General features: G+C 43.5%; 1 protein-coding gene across 4 annotated transcripts in view; it reads left to right on the top strand.

Annotated features, from left to right (window-relative positions):
• The window catches only part of TMEM200A (transmembrane protein 200A), a 45,259-nt gene that overhangs the window by 7,871 nt on the left and 16,135 nt on the right, over window positions 1-21,253 (top strand). Inside the window, exons 1-4 of one of the 4 annotated variants that reach the window (XM_083498178.1) lie at window positions 2,463-3,361; window positions 3,738-5,114; window positions 5,454-12,570; window positions 12,641-13,965. The exons of 2 other annotated variants lie outside the window; for them this stretch is intronic. The gene's annotated coding sequence lies outside the window, so the exon portion shown is untranslated. Of the gene's footprint in view, window positions 1-2,462; window positions 3,362-3,737; window positions 5,115-5,453; window positions 12,571-12,640; window positions 13,966-21,253 lie in introns of those variants that run through there. One more of the 4 variants, XM_083498179.1, reaches the window with a different exon arrangement.

Consider the following 21,253-nt stretch of genomic DNA (forward strand, 5'->3'; position numbering starts at 1 on the left):
CTGCAGCCAGGGATCCTGCAAGGAAAACACACTTACGGATTTCTTCAGAGAAGTAAATATTTCAGACCCCAGAGCAACTGGTATAGCCAGAATGTTCCTTGGCCACATGATGAGCAACTGAAAAGCAATCTCAGCCACTCATGCACAAGTGAAACAAAACTATATAACATAGTATCCCTTTTCTTTCCTCCTAACATCTCCAAAATCCTACACACTGATCTTCTTCAGGGCTTCACTAAAAGAACCGTTCAAGATTTCAGCGAGACTCATGATTGTACAAAGGCTTTGGGAACCAGATGACTCATCCAGTACTCTCTAAATCAGTTATATTTTGTTGGTGGAGATTTAAAATGTGATCTCCCAGTTCACAGTCAAGCTATCCTCAATACCTACCATGCTGGTCCTTGTATTAACACTCTCTGCCCCTGTACTGTTTATTCAATTTCTATCGGAAGTAAAAACAATAACAAACATATGTATCTGTCAATCCCAGGATGTGGTCTGAGGGCACCTTGCTTTAGCTATGGGGGTTTCCATTGCTACCACTTTCTTGGCCCTGTTGCTATCTTGATGGCAGGGCATCAAGCTGACATGACCTCCTCAATCAATTGGTTTAGTTTTCCAGTTACACTCACATTTTTGAGGTACAGTGCTTTAACTGCCTCCTCCTTGGTTCAAAGCAGATTCCTTCCTTCCCTAATTTGAACAGGGGTGTATGTCAAGCATGTGGCACACCACAATACATGGTTAGTGGGATGTGCTTGACTTTATGGGTCACAAGTTCCAGACCTACACTGCAGTACTTGGAAAGATCAGTTTAAAAAGGAACTTGTTCATCCTGTCCAAAAATAAACTAGTATTGGTCAAAGATCTTACTTTAAGAAAATGAGCTCTGGTTCCAGTGGCGGAGCATATGCCCACGCTGCCCAGGGTGGGCACTCTCTCGAGGGGGGTGGGACATGGAGGGTGCCCTCCCTTGTGCCACATTTCAGGGTAGGAGAGGAGCAGGGAAGCTGCTGCTCACTCTCCTGCTCTCTGCAGCTAGGTCAGACATGACCTGGCAACAGAGCTGTTGCGGCCAGGTGTGCCTCGCCACAGCTGAGGAGGGCTGCTGTCTGCCGCCAAGTCAGAAGAGCTGCCACCGCGCATGAGGTATGCCATCCACTCGCCTGCCATTTTGTCACCCACCTCTCATGACACCCGGGGCGGTCTGCACTCACCGCACCCCCCTTCCTATGCCTCTGTCTGGTTCATCGCTTCAGGTTACAGACTCCGCTAACCCAGAAGTAGTACCTCGGGTTAAGAAATTTGCTTCAGGATGAGAACAGAAATTGTGCGGCGGCGGCATGGGGCAGCGGGAGGCCCCACTACCTAAAGTGGTACCTTAGGTTAAGAACAGTTTCAGGTTAAAAAAGGACCTCCAGAATGAATTAAGTTCTTAACCCGAGGTATCACTGTAAACTCCTGCCAATTGCATGCCTTGGAGTATATATCCAACAATCCAGTCCAGAGATCATCAGTTCAGTTTATTAGAGGTGTGTCCTCAGTGTGGCACATTTTTGGCTTGATCTACTTGACTGGATCTTCACAGATCTCGGGGATCACAGTATTAGGAGGTTTTAATAACAGCAGCAGCAGCAGTAGTACTGTGCATTTAAGAGTGGTGTTAGTGGCATAAATTCAAATGCTGAGTCTGTCTTCAGCAATGTATCACCAGGGGCGGACTTTGGTAATATGGTGCCCTGGGTATCTCACCTCAGAATCCCAACAGTGTGTGAGTTCACTACTCTCCCTGTCCATTTCTGACAACAAATCCCAAGCTCCCAAGTGAAAAATTATCAATAAATAATAAGCAACAGGTATATAAGTAGAAAGTCAGCATGGTTGTGGGGGTATCCAGTGTATTTTTGCGTATATCACATATATAGCTATCTGCCTGCCGAACAGAAGTCTTGGGTGTGTGCTTGGTGCAATTAATTCCTGAACCTCAGGAAGCAAGTTTGTTCCAACCAATGTATCCAACCTGGACAAGTTGGTGGTCAGAGAGGTGGGTGGGTGGATGATACCTTCAGGAACATTTTAGAGGCAACAAACATCAGGGTGCTTCTGCTGTCACAGAGAATGAGTCCTGGGAGAGGAGGTCACCACTCTAAGGAAGAGAGAAATTACATTTTAGAAGGGACCCATCCCTCAAAGGATAAACAGATACCCTCTTGTGCCAAAGATTCTCTTCTAGGGGACAGAGGTCCTAACAGCGATCATTTATCATTAGGGAAAAATACATCTGCATTTGTAGTAGGTGTGAAGTATTCAGTGATTTGTTTGCATGGTGTGAAGTTTGTAGATATTACCTGTTATCATGTGACAGATAATGCTGAGGAGAAGTCAGTGGTCATGATGCATTGGCAGCAATGATGTGGGCAAATGTGATTGTGTGACCTAGAAGCAAATTTAGGTTTCTTGGCAGGAGATTGAAAGCCAGGCGCTTTGCGGTAGCTTTCTCTGAAATGCTACCCATTCGACCACCAGAGTTAGCTTTGCAGGTAGGTCTGAAGAGTTTCAATGCATGGATGAGAAGGTGGTGCCAGGATTTGGATTTGTTAGGCACCTTTTGTGACAAGCTAGACCTGTACAAAAGAGACAGGCTCTACTCGTAATAGAACCAGACTTTTTGCACTTAAAATGAACAAGGTAGCAGAACAGCTTTTTAACTGAGCACTGGGGGATAGCCAACAGAAGATGAAGAACATTGGGTTTAGGGTGAATCAACCCTAAGGGATGAGAATGTGTTGAACTAGGCAATGAAAGTGCAGGAGTAAATCATTTATTTTGCTTTTGCTTTATTATGTATTTTGAGTTTTAAAGGAGAGCACAGATGCAATAGGCATATCTGAAACATGATGGAGAGAACCAGTGGGTCAGTTATTTCTGAACACAAACTCTTTGGAGAGGACAGGGAAGGGCATTCTAAGGGTGTTGTTCTGTACATCAAATAGGACATAGAATCCAACAAGCTAGAAAGCCCAGACAGTTCAGACTCCTCAACAATATCAACATTGGTGGTGGTGCTATTGCCTAAGAGCAATTTAGTACTGGGGATATACTCTTAACTCCCTGACTAGGCCTGGGGTGATGTATAGATACATTGCCCAGGACTGGTTTGAGCGCCAGAGCATGATGGCACCTTCACCTAGCAGTATATCGTGGGTGAACCTGCCGCCGCTCCTGCTGAGTGTGATAGAACACAAGATGTACAGATCTGAGATAATAGTCTAATCTGTAGCACTGTCAAGCAAAAACTCTGCGTGAGTATTCTTCATATACTTTCCTAAACAATGTTCCATTATATTGGCCTTGATTAGTATTATTGGGACGCAGGTGGCGCTGTGGGTTAAACCACAGAGCCTAGGACTTGCTGATCAGAAGGTCCGCGGTTCGAATCCCCGCGATGGAGTGAGCTCCCGTTGCTCGGTCCCTGCTCCTGCCAACCTAGCAGTTTGAAAGCACGTCAAAGTGCAAGTAGATAAATAGGAACCGCTCCGGCGGGAAGGTAAATGGCGTTTCCGTGCACTGCTCTGGTTCACCAGAAGTGGCTTAGTCATGCTGGCCACATGACCCGGAAGCTGTCTGCAAACAAATGCCGGCTCCCTCAGCCCATAGAGCGAGATGAGTGCCGCAACCCCAGAGTCGGTCACGACTGGACCTAATGGTCAGGGGTACCTTTACCTTTACCTTAGTACTATTAAGTATTATTGAAATGGCATACTTTGCATTTTAGTCTGGAAAGCCACCCTTACCTATTAGGTCATAACTTGGAATTATTGTGTGGTGCAAACTTTTATTGATATCATTTCAAGCACAAGTTGCTCTGACCTTAATTCCATATCAATAGGAAATCAGATGATGTTACTGTTGTTTTGATCCATCAGACTTATCATAACATTTGACATGGAGGCTCAGAACAAGTTGTTGTTTATGAGACAACATCAAGACTGTTACATTCTTTCTCCGGACAGTTTGTACTATTCAGCTAATTGGTGCATGTTGTTGTCTCTAATGGGCTATAGAGAGAAAGCATATTACAGTGTTGATGTATTCTGAATTTAAATAAATCTTAAGACCAATCTTTTAAGCCCAATGTGGGGCTTAAAATCCCAAGGGGTACTCTTAAGATTCATTCTGGGCTTAAAGCAGGGATGCGAAACCTATAGCCCTTCAGATGTTGTTGGACTCCAGTTCCCAGCAGCCCCAGCAGGCAGTGTCAAGAGTCAGAAATGATGGAAATGTAACTTTCTTTTGGTGTCAGGTGAGGAGTAATGGTTAGCTTGGTGTATAGTAGTCCATAAAATAATCTACATTTGAACATTTGCCATCACAGAGTTCTCTTTTGCAGATTACTCAAACCCCACTGATTGTGTAACCCCAGGATCTTCTTCAGACAATAACGGTATTGTTTTAGGCAAGCTGCATTTATTATATTATTGCATGCACACCAGTCTTGAAGTGGCAAGAGACTCCAGGGATTCCAATGCTTACCCAGGGTTCAGTTTTCTTGGAAAGAAGTTCACTGGAGACTGTCATGTCTTTAGGATATATGTTTTTATTCACACATATAAACAACCTGAGCATTGGGTGCAAGGGCTCACAACATTAACACTCCCAACACACCTTGCTTCCCCCATAGGTTTCCAGGATCCATAGCTTTGGATCCAGCACAGAACAAGACAAACCTCTGTCTTCAGCCTCTTGCCCAGACAAAAAACTCACCCCCAGACTAGCCCCTAGATCAGGGGTCAGCAAACTTTTTCAGCAGGGGGCTGGTCCACTTTCCCTCAAACCTTGTGAGGGGCTGGACTATTTTTTTTTTGGGGGGGGGGAGGAAGTAACGAATTCCTATGCCCCACAAATAACCCAGAGATGCATTTTAAATAAAAGGACACATTATACTCATGCTGATTCCTGGAGTGTCCACGTGCCAGATTTAAAAGGGCCTTAGTTTGCCTACCCATGCCCTAGATCTCCTGTCACCCAGGCAGCTGAGGTGGGAAGAGGCCCACTCCTCCTTCTCCTCCTGTAGAAAACCAACACTTAGTTGTCCTTATGGCAATATAAAGGTAAAGGGTAAAGGGACCCCTGACGATTAGGTCCAGTCGTGACCGACTCTGGGGTTGCGGCGCTCATCTCGCTTTATTGGCTGAGGGAGCCGGCGTACAGCTTCCGGGTCATGTGGCCAGCATGACTAAGGCACTTCTGGCGAACCAGAGCAGCGCACGGAAACGCTGTTTACCTTCCCATCGGAGCGGTACCTATTTATCTACTTGCACTTTGACGTGCTTTCGAACTGCTAGGTTGGCAAGAGCTGGGACAGAGCAACGGGAGCTCACCCCGTTGCGGGGATTCGAACCGCCAACCTTCTGATCGGCAAGTCCTAGGCTCTGTGGTTTAACCCACAGCGCCACCCACATCCGCTTAAAATGCTGATGAGAGTACTTAAATGGCCGGCAACTTGACAAAGAAACTGGTTTGATCAGTTAAGCAGTTCCTTCTATTACCAGCCCCCTCCCCACAATCCCATAACAATGCATTGCAATATTTTGTTTGTGGTGAAATGCAGAGTGGGTAGATCATGTTCTTTACATTAGCTGGCATCGGGTTCAGTTGTTTTCCCCTCTTCCATAGCTGCAGAATTGGTGCTTGTCTATTCTACTTGCACAATGAATGCAGCTTTCCTTTCTTCTCTCAGATTATTGTGCAGATTGTATATATATATAAATTTTCTGCAAAGTTGATTACCCCCTTTCACATATTGACAGTGTGCTTCAAAACCATTAACTTGTATAGGATGCTTTTCAAACAAACACCAGGGGGAAATAACAGTGAGTAATTCTTACAGAAGAAGGCACTAACTGATCAGATCACCAAAGTGGGTATTTAATTAAATTTTAATCAGAGCTCTAAAAATGAGTGTCAGTGCTGATGAAGCTGTTTTAAATAACATTGTGTATTTCCCAGTGAAGCATTCCAGTTTCCCAACCAATAAATATTCTGCATGTGTCAAGATAAACTGTTGTCTTCGTTGAATAATCCTGTACTAATATTTATTATATAGATTTATTTATTTATTGCAGACTAATTTTGCATATTCCAACTAAGCAACTTGGTTCAGTGCGATTAATTCCAAGTAGCAGTGTATAGGATTTGACCCAACTTTTTCTGAACCTGTACTACTTATTCTCCAATACTAAGACAACGTAGATGGTGTGTGCCTGTCATATCATAGAATCATATGTTTGCAGCGTTGGAAGGGATCACAAGAGTCATCTAGTCCAACTCCTAACTATGCAGGACACTTTTGCCCAATGTGGGGCTCGAGCCCCATTGCCACCATGAAGACTCACAGTTGCCGCCACTGCTGTCACTTCCTGCCACCACTGCAAGGCCTTGCAGGCCACTGCTACTGCTGCCACATCCTATCACTGCTGTGAGTCCTTGCAGGCCACTGCTGCTAGTGTCATAACTAGAACCACCGTAAGTTCTTGCAGGTTGTCACCGCTATGGCCGACATGTACCGCGGTCATGGCAAGCTGTTTCTGCCACTGTTGCTTCTGCCTGACAGTCAGGCAGCCCCAGGTGATTTGTATTCACTATGACTCATCACCATACTTTGGATGTCCTGAATAACACCATTTGGTAACCAAGCCCAAAACCAAAAGTCCTGCTGGGATGCATTTTGGCTTGCCTGCTGCTGAGGTGGTTGATAACACCATCATTTAACAGTTTTAGACCCTTAAGTAGTAGCAGTTGCTAGGACATTGTCCTGCTTGCCTCTGTGTAGTTCCTTCCTTATTTCAGGTATCACGATACGTTGATATACTGCGATGTTTAACCGGTGATATATCGTGATATTGAAAGTGGGTTTTTGCCCAGCTCTACTTGCCGGATGTGAGAGACAGAAAGTAAAATGGAAGCAAGACCATGAATTAAGAATGGGAAATATCTCAGGAAAAAATATTTTAAAAGTCTCAGTAGGAAGCATTTAAACTTGGGAAGAGAATGACATATTATGATAACCATTGCCTTCATTATGCCATACATGAAAGTGCAAGGTGCATGCTGCCTGACTTTCTTTTAGGAACTGCTGGGGATTTCATTTCTTTTCACTCTGTCATGTTCAAACTGTGCAGAAGGTCCCTAAGTGGAGCACATCTCTCTTTCTGGCAGAATGTTAACAATGGTAATATTATCTTTAAATGCTTAAGGCAGAATAGCTGCAGTTTTTATGAGGCAGGATACTAGGTAGTCCTGTTCTTACCTTTTCCAGAAGTTTCAACAAGTTTTTTTTTAAAAAAAATACGTTATTTTAGAGCTCTGTTTTTAAGTTGCTTTTTTAATAGTGTTATTTGACTTGTCTATACTTTAGAGTTGTGTACAGGGGTACCTGGGAACCCAGCATTTCAGCGCGGAAGTGTATAGCCTAAGGCTGGAGGCCCAAATGTTCCCCACTCAGTTACCTAGGGAATCGAAGGGAATGGGCAATTCTAGACACAATCATCTTAGATAAGTCTATGGGTAGCCAACACAATGCTGTCCGGAGATGTTGAACTACAACTCCCATCATCCCTGGCTATTGGCCATGCTGTCTGGGGATGAGGGGAGGTGTTGTCTACATCATCTGATATGCACCATGCTGGCCACCTCTAAAGAGTAATAGAATCAGCCAAAGACAGGTGGTGACCTTGGACTTAAGCCTAACGTGGAGGTGTTGTTTAACTGCTTGGAGATTTAATAGTAAGGATGTTGCACAGAAAGTCCAGTGTGGTCAAATGAACTTTCTTTCTTTCTTTTTTAAAAAAGTCTATATGATGAGAAGTGACATTGGTTAAAATACCTAGGCTTTTCAGAACAAGCTGAATATGCTCACTAGTTCCTTTGTAAAATAAAGACACACCTTTTAGAGGAGAGCAGACACCAACGAAACATTCCACCCGTTTCGTCTAGCGCATCTTTTCTGGCCAAGTTACAAGGTGATTGTCCTAGGAGCCCTGGTTGTCTACTCTTTAAGTTTTGTTAAAGTGATGGCTGTGTACGAGCTGAAGCTGTAATAATTAAGATTAATGTGCCCTCCATGTAGAGATGTGGTGTGGGTAGGTATGGAATGTTCTGTGGGTACATGTATTGTAGGCTCTATATCCATTTAGGTAAAGGTGATGCATAGGTAAAGGTAAAGGGACCCCTGACCATTAGGTCCAGTCATGACCGACTCTGGGGTTGCAGCACTCATCTCGCTTTACTGGCCGAGGGAGCCGGCGTACAGCTTCCGGGTCATGTGGCCAGCATGACTAAGCCGCTTCTGGCGAACCACAGCAGTGCACGGAAACGCCGTTCATCTTCCTGCTGGAGCGGTACCTATTTATCTACTTGCACTCTGATGTGCTTTCGAACTGCTAGGTTGGCAGGAGCAGGGACTGAGCAACGGGAGCTCACCCCATCGCGGGGATTCGAACCACTGACCTTCTGATTGGCAAGTTCTAGGCTCTGTGGTTTAACCCACAGCGCCACCCGCATCCCCTAAAAGGTGATGCTTAGCATGTGACTATTGCTGTTTCTCATATACATTTCTCTCCTGGTCACAGCCACTTATTTTGCCTTCCCTTTGGAGCTATGCTAAGTTAGTGAGAGCAAGTACTGCTTGTACCTGTGCATGTGTATATCCGTGTGCTCCCATATCTCATTCCAGTAAGAGTTCATGATCTATTCCTGCAATATAGAAGGTCAATATAGCAGAAGCAAACGAAATGAATGTTAAAAAAATAGCATGTATTTAAGAATAAAACCACCTGAGCTTTCCCACCATACCATCTTGCAGCAAACAAACTGATAGTTTTCACAGTGGAGGGAAGTAAGCAGCACTAGAGGTTGAAACACTTGTGTCGGAGACTTGTGGAATTCACTGTCGCAAGATAGGGTAATAATTCCTGGTGGAGATAACGTTGAAAGAGGATTTGACAAGCCCTTTGAGCCATGATTGCGAAGTGGAATCTCCAGCTTCAGCAGACGCAACTATACTTCATGCTCTACTTGGGGGCGTTTATGAAGCATCACACTGGCTATTTTTGGAAACAGGATTTCAGAATTCAGGCCTGGGAGCTAAACATGGCCTCCCAGTCTGACCCTCAGGAGTCTTCCCCAGGCTACAAACCCAGTCCTCTTTCCATAGGCCAAACTGCTCACTAGCCCTGCTTTGCAGCTTCCTTGGGTATGTTTTGCCTGGATCAACTACAGCATCGAATTCTGGTTATGCTTTATAATCCACATTTTCTCCTCTTTCCACTTTTGCCTTTGGCCCCATCCACCACTGGTTTGTGATCCCTGGAAGGAAATGTGGTCCTCATGCTAAATGGTTTCCAGTCTGTTGAATTAAATGGATAATCCATCTGATTCAGTAGGACTTTTATTACGATCTAAACACTGGACTTTGGAAGCAGAATGTAGCCTCTGAACTGGCCATTCATACACTGACTAAACATCATGTCTAGTTTAGCCAGTTTTGCGGAGGGGAGGTCACATGCATGTTGAATTAGAGAGAAATTTTGTGTGTTACGTCTTCGGCATATGCAAGATTGCTACAGGCTGATTCTCTGTTCTTTGGAAGCACTTGCCCATTAAACCCAGGCTAGTTGTTTGTTCAGCTCTGGCAGAGGCTCTGGAAAAACACTGCTGTTAATTTTGGCTATTTTTCCAGGGTGACTAAAAGTTCTCTTTGTGTTTCTATTCAATGCAAACCAGAGTGTGCCACAAGCAGAGAGCAGGTTCTTTTCTGAAGGTGTCTGCAAAGCATCGGAGCAGAGATGTCAATTTCTCAGGCTTGCTGCTGTGTTTTCTAGTTTTGCAAAGAATAAATCCATTACATTGTAGCATTTTAACAAGCACGTTTGGGGTAAATAAATTTTGAATTCCAAAATATATCAAATACACAGCCAAAGTAAAACAATAAGAAACATCCATAAGTAGAGAAATGGTTTGGAAGCTTTTTAAAAAAACGAATCAAACATTCTCAGTGGTGGCACCCTGTCTGTTGAACTCTTCAAAGGGAACATATTTAAATGAAGGCTAAATACCTTGGAGGGTGGTTGGTTCTGCAGATGTTAAACACTTCTCTTCTATTGCAACACTATGTTTGAAATGTTGCTTTATTTGTTTGTATGAGTTTGACCAAACTGTGGGAGGCAGTGGAAGACAGGAGTGCCTGGCGTGCTCTGGTCCATGGAGTCACGAAGAGTTGGACACGACTAAACAATTAAACAACAACAACTGAAATGGTGGTTTTAGAGTTTTATTACATTAAGCCAACATTAAGTAAGGTTAATGAGAGAAAAGAGTTGTGGCATCTGGTGCCTGCCAAAAATGGAAGTAGTACAGTTCCCAGACACCTTGTCAAACCACTCCCATCTGGCCTCCCCTTGGCTCCACCAGGTAAGGGTGTTCCTAGTTGCTCCACCCCAACCTTACCTATGGAAGTCACACCTGCCAGGCATGAAGACTCATTAGAAATAGAACTTTAGGTTGCATAGCAGATGCTGGGGATTCCTGACCTGTGTTAGGCCATGTTTTCAATAGCATGCTGTTCTTCTCCCCATCCCTAGGGGTTTTGGTATTATTTATTTATTAAATTTATATATTGCCCTTCATCTGAAGATCACAGGGCAATTTAATTAGTCATGATTGATATACCATGTAGATATGCATGTACACCATGTAGAACAATATTTCAAATTGCTTCACAAAAGTCTATAGCCAATAGATTTGTTTATTTAGTATGCTGCCTTTGGTAGGAGGTGGCTGTTTAATCTTTCAGACTGTCAAGGGTGCTTCCCAGCCCAGCGTCTAGGCAGCTATTCCCATGTCTCTGCTCTATGGAGCAGTTGCAGCAACTGGGGAGCACCCCCTCCTCCACCAGTTTATGTACCTTCCCCTGATGGGCTGCACACATGTAGCCGGAGACTGCGCCTGCATGGAAGCTGCCTCTGCTCTTCCCACTTCAGTTCTCTCCTCTCTGGGAGACAGTGGTGCAGGAGAGGGTTGTGAAGCATCTTGCCCTTCACTTGCCTGACCTGCCTCCAGCTCTGAAGCTTCCCCGCCTCTGATTCTTGCCTCCTGTCTGGTACAGGTCCCCACCAACCACTGCCCCCCTCTTACAAGTCAGGTTCCAGCCACCCCTTCCCCTGGTGCACCTTGTCATCGTCCTGCCAGTACCTTGCATAGACCTTAGAAAACACTTTAAGAAGTACAGTGGACACTCAGGTTGCAAACGTGATCCGTGCGGGAGGCATGTTCACAACCTGCAGCGCTGTGTCTGTGCACGCGCGGGTCGCGATTCGGTGTTTCGGTGCATGCGTGACCGCCGAAACCCGGAAGTAACCTGTTCTGGTACTTCCAGGTTCGGCGGTGTGCAACCCGAAAACATGCAACCTGAAGCGTCTGTAACCCAAGGTATGACTGTACAGCTGTTTTTGTGTTACAGAATTTAAAGAAGAAAAGCAGGATGAAACACATTCAGAATAATAAAATACTTGGATGGAGTTTCAATGGAGTACAAAAAAAAAAGAAAAACATAGGAAAGGAAAATATGGCCACAGTTGCATAAAAGCCTTTAATTGCTGGTTCAGTTTCACAGACTCAGCTGACTAATGACATAACAAAAAATCTGGTTGCCGAAACTGGCCCGTTATTTATAACAAAACTACTGGGCTTCAGCAGCTGTATCTCCTTTCTCATCCCCTCCCCCTTTAATTTGACCCAGAGTTTGTTAGAGCTCAGTCTGAGGCCACAAGCATGTTGAGTCATAATGGTCTGTGAGTATTATGTTAAGTGCCTTTTTATTCAAGAAATAACCACATGTTGCCTTTCATAGCCCTCTGTTAAACTCAATACACAAGCAGTTTCCAGGCTATTTTCTCTTAAGGCAGGTGCAGTAAAGCAAACAGCTAATTAGTGTTCACTTCACTCTAATTACTTTCTCCAGATAGCCTCAAGGCAAGGATAAGGTAACCTGAAAGATATAGTCAGCCCTCCCAAATAAATCCCACATAAAAAACACAGACAAACTGCTTACTTTAGCCATTATCTTAATTTCCTGGGTCTTGATCCATTAAGCAGAAGAAAATGACAACTAGCAGAGCTCTTTGCAGAACAGATGATTGACAAGAGTTCAAAAGGCACTGAACTTAATCATCATCATCATCATCATCATCATCATCATCATGTTTTAAAAAGATGGAGAACCTGGTAGCTTGAGGGCAAGTTCTACTCACCAGTGATAGTCAGGTAATCTAGTTGGTTAGAGCATGATGCTGTCAAGGTTGCAGGTTCAGTCCCCATATAGGACACCTACATATTCCTGCACTGCAAAGGGTTAAACTAGATGATCCTCAGGGTCCCTTCCAACTTTGCAGTTCTATGAGTCTAAAGATAACTCTGTGCTAAGGACAAACAAGAACAAGAACACACCTTCAAGCCCTACCTGTGGCATTCCAAAAGCATCTGCCTGTTAAGATGCAAAATGAACTTTTGGTTTGAGTAGAATGAATCTTCTTGTGTTCCTTGCAGGAACACAAGACAGTCATCTGTTGGGATGTCCTAGCTCTGGATTTCCTGTTACCATGCAGAAATTGGACTAAATAAAATTATAGTGTGCAGGCTGGTGTTGGATGTTTCACAGTTCTGCTGCCTCCCAGCAGGAGATCCAAGAAGTTACATATTTAAAAAATGGATGTCTATTGTCCAGTCAGCAGCTATCCATCAGTATGAGCTAGCCTACCTCCATTAATCCATTCCCTGCTCTACAATCTACGCCACACTGTTGGTGGTGCAGTGCTGAGGAATCACAGGTAGATGTAGGCACAGAGTGAATTTGTTATTGTACCCCAGTAACCTCAACTGAGGCTTTGGCACCTAAAACCTTTGAGGCTAGGCACCTAGAAATTAAAATGTGCTCCATGCACGTGCAGTTTGAATCTGATTTAATTCAATGCTGGTTTTAAAATTTGTATTGTTGCTGTTCAACAAACTGCAGTCTGAAAGAAGGTGCCACTGCCCGCCAGTAAGAAATTCTGGTTTGCTGCATTGTAAAAGACCAGTGTTAGTGGTTGTTCACCAGCTTATTTATGAGGAAGCAATTAATGGGCATGGACAACAGCCGTGCTCTGATGGACAGTGTATGTTCTGGGTGGGATGGAAAGCCCACTGAACAAATTAATGACTAGATTTGGTGGCTTGTCGTTCTGCACATCTTCCCAAGCAAAAATTGCCTGTCCGTGTCCATAAGATTGCCTACAGCAAAATAGATGCTGTCCGATTTAATAAAGGGTTGTGCAAGACTGACATTTCAGAGAAGCAAAAGACAGAGGCCCTGATCCCTAAAAACAGTGGGTGACAGAGAAAGTATATTTTCTTTTCCTGTCTGCTTTCACATGAATGTAAAGCACACCATTTCCTTAAAAGGTTAAGGAGCTGATTTGATGTTTCTTGCTCATTCCTGATATTTCTATAGGGCACTAGAGTTAATGGAATTATTCACATTCAAAGGAGCTTTTGAAATGCCAAAATATATTGGGGGGGGCATCATGTGCCATAGGATAGTATTTGTTTTACAGAGTATAGCATGTAGTGCAGGGCAATAGTAACAGAACTTTAATCACTGCATAACTATGATGCACTTTATATGGGGCTACCCACAATGACACCTGGGTCATTTCTGTTGATACAGAGTACTGTGCCGCGCCTTCTGATGGAGTGGATTGCCAGAGTGTATTTCAACAGCAACAATCTATACTGGTTCCCTCTTGGTTTCAAAGCATGCTAGCGAGGACCTATAAAGTCCCATACCAGGGTGGCCCAACTTTTCTTACCAAGTGGGAAGCAAGAGTACTTTGACATGGAACCATCACACTGTTTTCCCAAGGCCAGGTAAGTGAGGCACTGGGCTTTAGGAAGGGGGTTCAAGGCTCTGGCAGGGTCCTAGAATCCTTACACCTCCTTCACAAAGTGACAACTAGGCCTTGGAAGGGAGGTTGAAGGACTTTAGGACCTTGTCAGAGCCCTCATGCCTCCTTCCCAAAGCCCAGCGCCTTGCTTACCCAGCTTTGGGAAGGCAGCGCAAGGGCTGGTGGGATGGGGAGAGGGGCTGCCAAAAGTTGCTGAGGGCCACCAAAAAATGGCCTCATGTTGGACCACTGTGTCCTATACAGTATTTCCCAGTCTGTTCGACTCCCAGAACTGTTCAAAAACCAAGGCGCGGCTTCCAATTGGCTGCAGGAGCTTCCTGCACTCAATCGGAAACTGCAGTGGAAGTTTGGCTTCCAAAAAGCGTTCGCAAACTGGAACACTCACGTTCAGAAGCCAAAACATCCAAGTACCAAGGCCTTCAACAACCAAGGTACGATTGTACACAAATTACAGGTGGCAACTATTTTAGGTATGTCCAATTGACCCGTGATCACCAACACATGGGTCCTTTTGGACCTGGAAGATGGCAGAATGGTGGTGGAACGAGGGCAGGGAGTAATGGGGCAGGCATGCTTATATGTGTTCTACCGACGCGTGTGGGGTCTCGGAATGGAACCCCTGCCCAAAATGGTTGCTGACTGTATGCACCAAGTTAGGACCACAAAGGTACCAAAGACACATTCTTATTATACTTTCTCCCTCAGCTTATCTTTTGGAAATCCATGGCTTTGCATCTTCCAGAAGTGGTTTACTATGATGCCTTTACTCAAACCAGTTTCAGTGGGCAGGGATAGGGAATAATAGAATGAACTTAGCATATTTTGCTCACCCTTTGGATGGCAGGAGGCCACAGCCCCAACCACATGAAAGAATGAACAAGAATAGTTTTGGGCTGAACACAAGTTTGAGGAGCTAGGCAATAAAGAGCTTAGGGCCTCTGATTCTAAACAGCCATTGAAATGTGTCTCCCCTGCCTTCATGAAGGGAAAGGGCAGACTTAATTCTTGGTACAGGCGGATGTTAAAACATTTCCTGCAAACACGATGACAATTGTTCTTTGACAATTGTTGCAAAAAAACCCCTTTGCAGCTGCACATATTATTAATGTCTTATCTTTTATTAAAAATCTTGATTATGCCAAATGCTTTACAAGAGAGTGTTTGGTTCCTTATTTGGTGTCTATTCTTTCCTCCATTAGAACAGATGTTCAAACAGAATGGTTATGGCCTGTAACGAAGCAGCATATATCTTGTCAAATGTTTTGCAGATGTATTCAATTTGAATCCATTCTTGAATGCTACCACTTTGATGATGATAAATAACATTCAGAGGTTTGGGAAGTGGGGGTTAACCTTCTATGTTAATGCTGTTTCCCCCCTCCCCCCAGCAGTCGATGTTTTGCTGAAAACCTGCCTTGACTTTTTAGAACTTATTGAAACTAATAAATGAGTTATGATGTCGTAATCACCAACACAAATAGAGCTGATTTATACATGGCAAGCATTAACCTTTGCCCAATGGAAAAACTCTATCAATCAGTTGACAGTTCGAAAGCATAAAATGTTCCATAACGGCTGAATAAGGGCCTGTAATTGCAATGACTATTAAAAGATTTATGTCATGTTAGTCTAGTTGTTTATCTGTTAAGAGTGTAGGACAAAGCTAGACTCTGTCTTGCTGTTATATACCAGTAATATATACCAGTATAATTTGAGCTTTTAAGGAGTCACTTTAAAGTTTTTCCTTGCACAGTAGATCTGTTCACTCTTTTCAGAGCTCTGTGCTGCACTCCTGTTGAAAGGGATGTTTACATGTACAGTCCCTGCCCCATATTAACTTCACTATGGACCACAGACACAATATACCATTAGTAGAAAGCAATGCGCTGTGGCAGGTGCCTAAAGAAGCACTAGGGGTGACCCAAGCAAAGAAACAAGCCAACCCAACCCCAAAGGCTTCAGAGAAAGCCTAAACACAATCACCAGCTAAAATTGGCCAGAGTCGGGTAACCCTTCAGTGACAATACACAACACCACTGGGTGCTTCAAGATTCATTAACAATACTCTTAATACATTTTCAAGAATAACCATCAAAGTGCAAAAGACAGAAAATGTCCTGATATGCTTTTTTTCATCCAAACTGCCTTGCATTGACTAAGAGTGTTTTAGGCAAGACTTTCAGATTTAAATCACTGTGGGCCTCAAGTGACTTCTGGAGTTCATGAATTTCACTGTAGGTGAGTTTCGTGGTGCCCATTTCAGACATTACTACAGAAACAGAGAAAGAAGATGCACAAGTTGTCCATGCTACTACTTTTCTGGATTTTGAATTGTGAACTGGCTTGACTCAGATCAATCCAATGACTTTAAGAGTAGAGAAGTAACACAGAGATCTGTGCTGTATCTTTAAATTCCTTGATGCAAGTACAAGACAAAACAGCCACAGCTGCTGATTCTCTTGGTCCTTCCACCTACCCGCCATTATCCCACCTGCCATAATGGGCAGATGACAGAGAAATGATGCAGAAGAGAGAAATCACCTATAGCGACTGCAGCTGAATCTTATTCTCAACAATGACCACTTACCTGTCATCTGCCCCAGCCCACCTTTCCCAGTGTGATGGTTGGCTTGTTTATGCTGAAACTGCGAAGACAGTAAAATCCCAAAGACCACTGGGAGAAAAATGATGACTAATGTGACAGTAGGCATCAGCACAGAGGAGTTAAAGTATAATAAATGAGTGCAGGCTCTACATATAACCAAGCCCTCACAGTATCCCTCCCAATGTGTCTACGTTTGGGTTTGGGGATCACAAGAGATGAGTTTGGGTTGGTTCAGACATAAGCTGGCTCTTCCCAAATTTTGATGAAGTTTATTTCTGAGTCAACTTTACATGAGAGCGGAGATTGCCTGCTACTAAAGGTGGTTTATAGGCATGTGTAACAGCCCTATTTAAATAGAAAAGCTACATCTGGGCAGCAGGGGCACTAGGGGTCAAAAAGGCAAGAGTGTGTGCATGTGTGCTTAACTCTTTCCCCACTTTCCTTTTCCAAACGTTTCAAAACAGAAGGTTCTTTGGGGAAGGCACAGTTTGGAAAAGGAAGACAGTGGCAGGGAAAGGGTTAAGCAAAGCACCCCATGCTGCTGCTTGTCCAGTCTCCAATCCTCCCTCCAGAAGCAGACATTACTGTTTAAAAGGGGCCATCAGGGTACTACTAGCATGCATCTGCTGTGCATAATGTCTAATTTGGCCCATAGCATTTATTCTGAGCAGATCTTGGCAATATCTCTTCACAACTGTGAAATCAGCCAAACTAACAATTGTAAACATGACATTTATGTTAATGAAAATATTGCCTCAGAAAAGTGCCTTGAAAAGGGGGAAGTGACAGATTTGTGTTTTATAGTGTCTACTCGGAATTAAGCCCTGCTGAGTTCAGTGGGGCTTACTCCCAAGTAAGGAAGCCTAGGGCTGTATGCTTAGCCAGACACAAGACTTCTCTGGGCAGAAATCCTTTTCTTGTTGCATCTTTTACTTTTTGACGTTTTAAGCTTAACCTCTGAGCTGATGGTTTGCAGGGCAAGAGATGTTTACTGTTGAAAAATGTTGTCTTAATCTCCCTTCCCAGAACAGGAACAAACTTAACTTGATTCATTATCTGTTTTATGACAGGATGCTGTCATAGAGCCAGCGGAAACTGTTACATGATGTGAGCAACTTAAAACAAAATGAGTTTTTCAGCCCTGCACTCTGTGTGTTTTCTCCCACTGAGCTGAATGGGCCCTACTCCCAAGTCAGTGTGCAGAGCACTGCATCCCTAGTCCTTAATACAGTACTGTCGTACCTCAGAAGTCTAACAGAATCTGTTCCGGAAGTCCGTTCGACTTCCAAAGCATGGCTTCTGATTGGCTGTAGGAAGCTCCTGCAGCCAATCAGAAGCTGTGGAAGCCCCGTTGGATGTTCAGCTTCCAAAAGAACATTTGAAAACCGGAACACTCACTTCCGGTTTTTGATCGTTCTGGAGCCAGAACGTTCGACTCCTAAGTATGGGAGCCGAGCTATGACTGTACTGTGTGTCTCCATTTTCTTTCTTTCTTTCTTTCTTTTTTTTTTTTTAAAAAATGATATTTATTAAAGGTTTAATGGTTACAGAAAAAAAAAAGAAACAATAAAAAGTTAAACAGAACAAAACAATACCTTACAATACATCAAAAATAATAAGAAAAACAAAAAACAAAACAACAAAACAACAAGAAAAACAAAAACATTTAAAAACACATCCAATATTTCCGTATCTTTACCTTTCATTTACTTGTTTCATCAACCTCCTTACACCTCCCTTTTTTGTATTCTAGTTCAGTTATCTATTTCAGCAAATCCTTTCCAGCTTTCTCAATTTTTGTTCTATAATTTATCTTAACACAATCTAACCTTAAATTTTCCACTTTGGCCCATTAACAATCTATTTTTGCTTAATTCTTTATAACATTTCTGCTAAAGCCATATAACTTCATTCCAGCATCCTTCTAACATTCATTAATTTTACAATATTTCTGTAAATATACTTTGAATTTTTTCCAATCTTCTTCCACCGACTCTTCTCCCTGGTCTCGGATTCTGCCAGTCATTTCCGCCAATTCCATGTAGTCCATCAGCTTCATCTACCATTCTTCCCGGGTGGGTAGATCTTGTGTCTTGTGTGTCTCCATTTTCAAGGCTGATCTACAAGTCAGGGTTCCAACTCTGGCTGCCTTTGCTGAAGTGTAGCAAAGAGAGAAACCGCAGGTCAATGGTGGAGGAAGGAGCAGGAAGCAAAGGGGCAAAGGGAAAAAAAGTCCAAGTCATCAGGGAGTTTGAAATACAGAAGTTCAATCTTTTGCTAGACTATCTCTTTCTTTCCTTCTACAGCAGAGGAAAGAGGAGATAGTATAACAAAAGATTGAACTTCTCTATTTCAAACTCCCTGATGAAGGGTATTAGAGGTCTGCAACATATTGAATATCATCCCCCCTCCTTTTGCTTCCTATTCTCCACCCTGCTTGTGTTGAGAAGGCATTGGCTAAATCCCATTTTAGTCATGGCCTTGCTGAGTGCCCTTGGGTAGGTTGCTGTCTGTCAGCCTTGGGCCTCTAGCTGCAAAATATGAATAACAGAGACCTTTCTCAAAAGGATTCTTCAAAGGAACATTCAGACTACAGTGGTACCTTGGGTTACATACGCTTCAGGTTACACACTCCGCTAACCCAGAAATAGTGCTTCAGGTTAAGAACTTTGCTTCAGGATAAGAACAGAAATCGGGCTCCGGCAGCGCAGCAGCAGCGGGAGGCCCCGTTAGCTAAAGTGGTGCTTCAGGTTAAGAACAGTTTCAGGTTAAGAACGCACCTCCGGAACGAATTAAGTACTTAACCCAAGGTACCACTGTATAGGAAGTGAAGAAATATACCGTATTTTTCGCCCTATAGGACGCACTTTTTCCCCTCCAAAAATGAAGGGGAAATGTGTGTGCATCCTATGGGGTGAAAGCAGGCTATCGCTGAAGCCTGAGAGCGAGAGGGGTTGGTGCGCACCGACCCCTCTTGCTCTCCAGGCTTCAGGAAGCTCTGCGCAGCCCTCTGGATCCTGGCGCGAAGTCGGGCTCCGGACTTCGCTCCCGACGGCTGGGCTCCCGACGGCTGCGCGGAGCTGCCTGCATTCCGAAGCCTGGGACGTGAAGAGCACGCCTGGGCTTCACACACCTCTCCACAAGCCTAGGGAGACCGGCGTGACTTCGTGCCGGGCTCCCCAGGCTTGCGGATAGCGGGCTGTTCTGGGGGCTGGGGTCGGGGGAAGCTCGGGCCTGGTGGGGAAATAATTTTTTTTTCTTTATTTCCCCCCCCCCAAAAAAAACCCAGGGGGCATCCTATGGGGCAGTGCACCCTATGGGGCGAAAAATACAGTAACTCACCTTGAACCCTGGGAAGAAGTAGGTCTATATAGCTTTTAAAAATGAATAATTTGCAGTAATATTAGATAGGATATTATCACCAAACATAATACAAAAGATTTCATCATTTTATTTATGGTAGAATCCTGTCCTTGGGTTACTGTGGCCAGACAGCATGTCCTCCCATCATTCATAACCATTGGCCATGTTAGATGAGGTTGATGGCAGCTGGAGCCCAGCAGCTTAATGTAACTTATGGATCGGTGGAACCACTAATAAAGTTATGGGGACTAGATATTGGTGCACAGATTCTTCCCAAGGACTGGAATATACTTTGGGAATCCCGACCCTTAAAATCTGTTTCCAGTTTTCTTATGGAAAACTGCTTAACATTATTACACAGATGATATTGAACTCCTTCGCAAAGGTAAAAAAATGTTTTCTTCTTCATCACCTAATTGTTGGAGGGGTTGCAATAAAGTTGGTACATATTATCATTTATGGTGGGAATGTCAGTTTGTGCAAGATTTTTGTAATTTAATTTTGACATAAATGATAAAACTAAATATAGTTTCTTGTCCTAAATTAATCTTACTGAATATTTTTAATTATACCCATGTAATACATTGTCAAAAGAATTGGTCTTTGGCAGCACAAATATTAATTTCAACTCAATGGAAAACAGCCCCAAATCTTGCAATGGACGCTTCGTACCACTCACTCTAGAATAAAGCTATAATGGAGAAAATCATGCATAATTTGAGATTTCGACAAGGACTGGAACCTTCAGACACCTTTTATATGATTTGGCATTCCTTTGTGGCATTTACATCTGAACTGTCATTTTCAAGATGAGCCTGTTAAATCTGGAACTATTGATGATCTGATAAAGTTGATAGCCTTTACTTGGACTTTGTTATTTTAACTCAGGTGCACCTACTCATTCTGCAAGCCTATTTTATAGTTTGTGTTTTTCATCTTTTAATTTTTTTGTCTGTTGTTATAATTGTTCTCTTTGTTTTATATACATTATAAAATGAAATAACAAAAAGGACTTTACAAAAATAAAATAACTGGAGGGCATCATGTGGCTTATACTCTTGGCCTCCATGGTGCACTTATAGGTCTTTTAAGTAATCATGCAGAAATGGAACTCATACTGTATAAGGAGCCTAACTGCTGGGCCCATGGCCAGCTCTAACCCTAAGCCAGCCACTCTGCCACCAGCAGGTTTCAAGGCACTGAACCTGAGGCTAGCAGTCAGTTGATTCTGAACTGAACTGAACTTTCTCACAAGGCCGATTTACCTGAGGAGTCAAGTACC

This window comes from Podarcis liolepis, assembly GCF_965112155.1.
Source record: "Podarcis liolepis genome assembly, chromosome: 3".
In the NCBI taxonomy this organism is placed as follows: domain Eukaryota; kingdom Metazoa; phylum Chordata; class Lepidosauria; order Squamata; family Lacertidae; genus Podarcis; species Podarcis liolepis.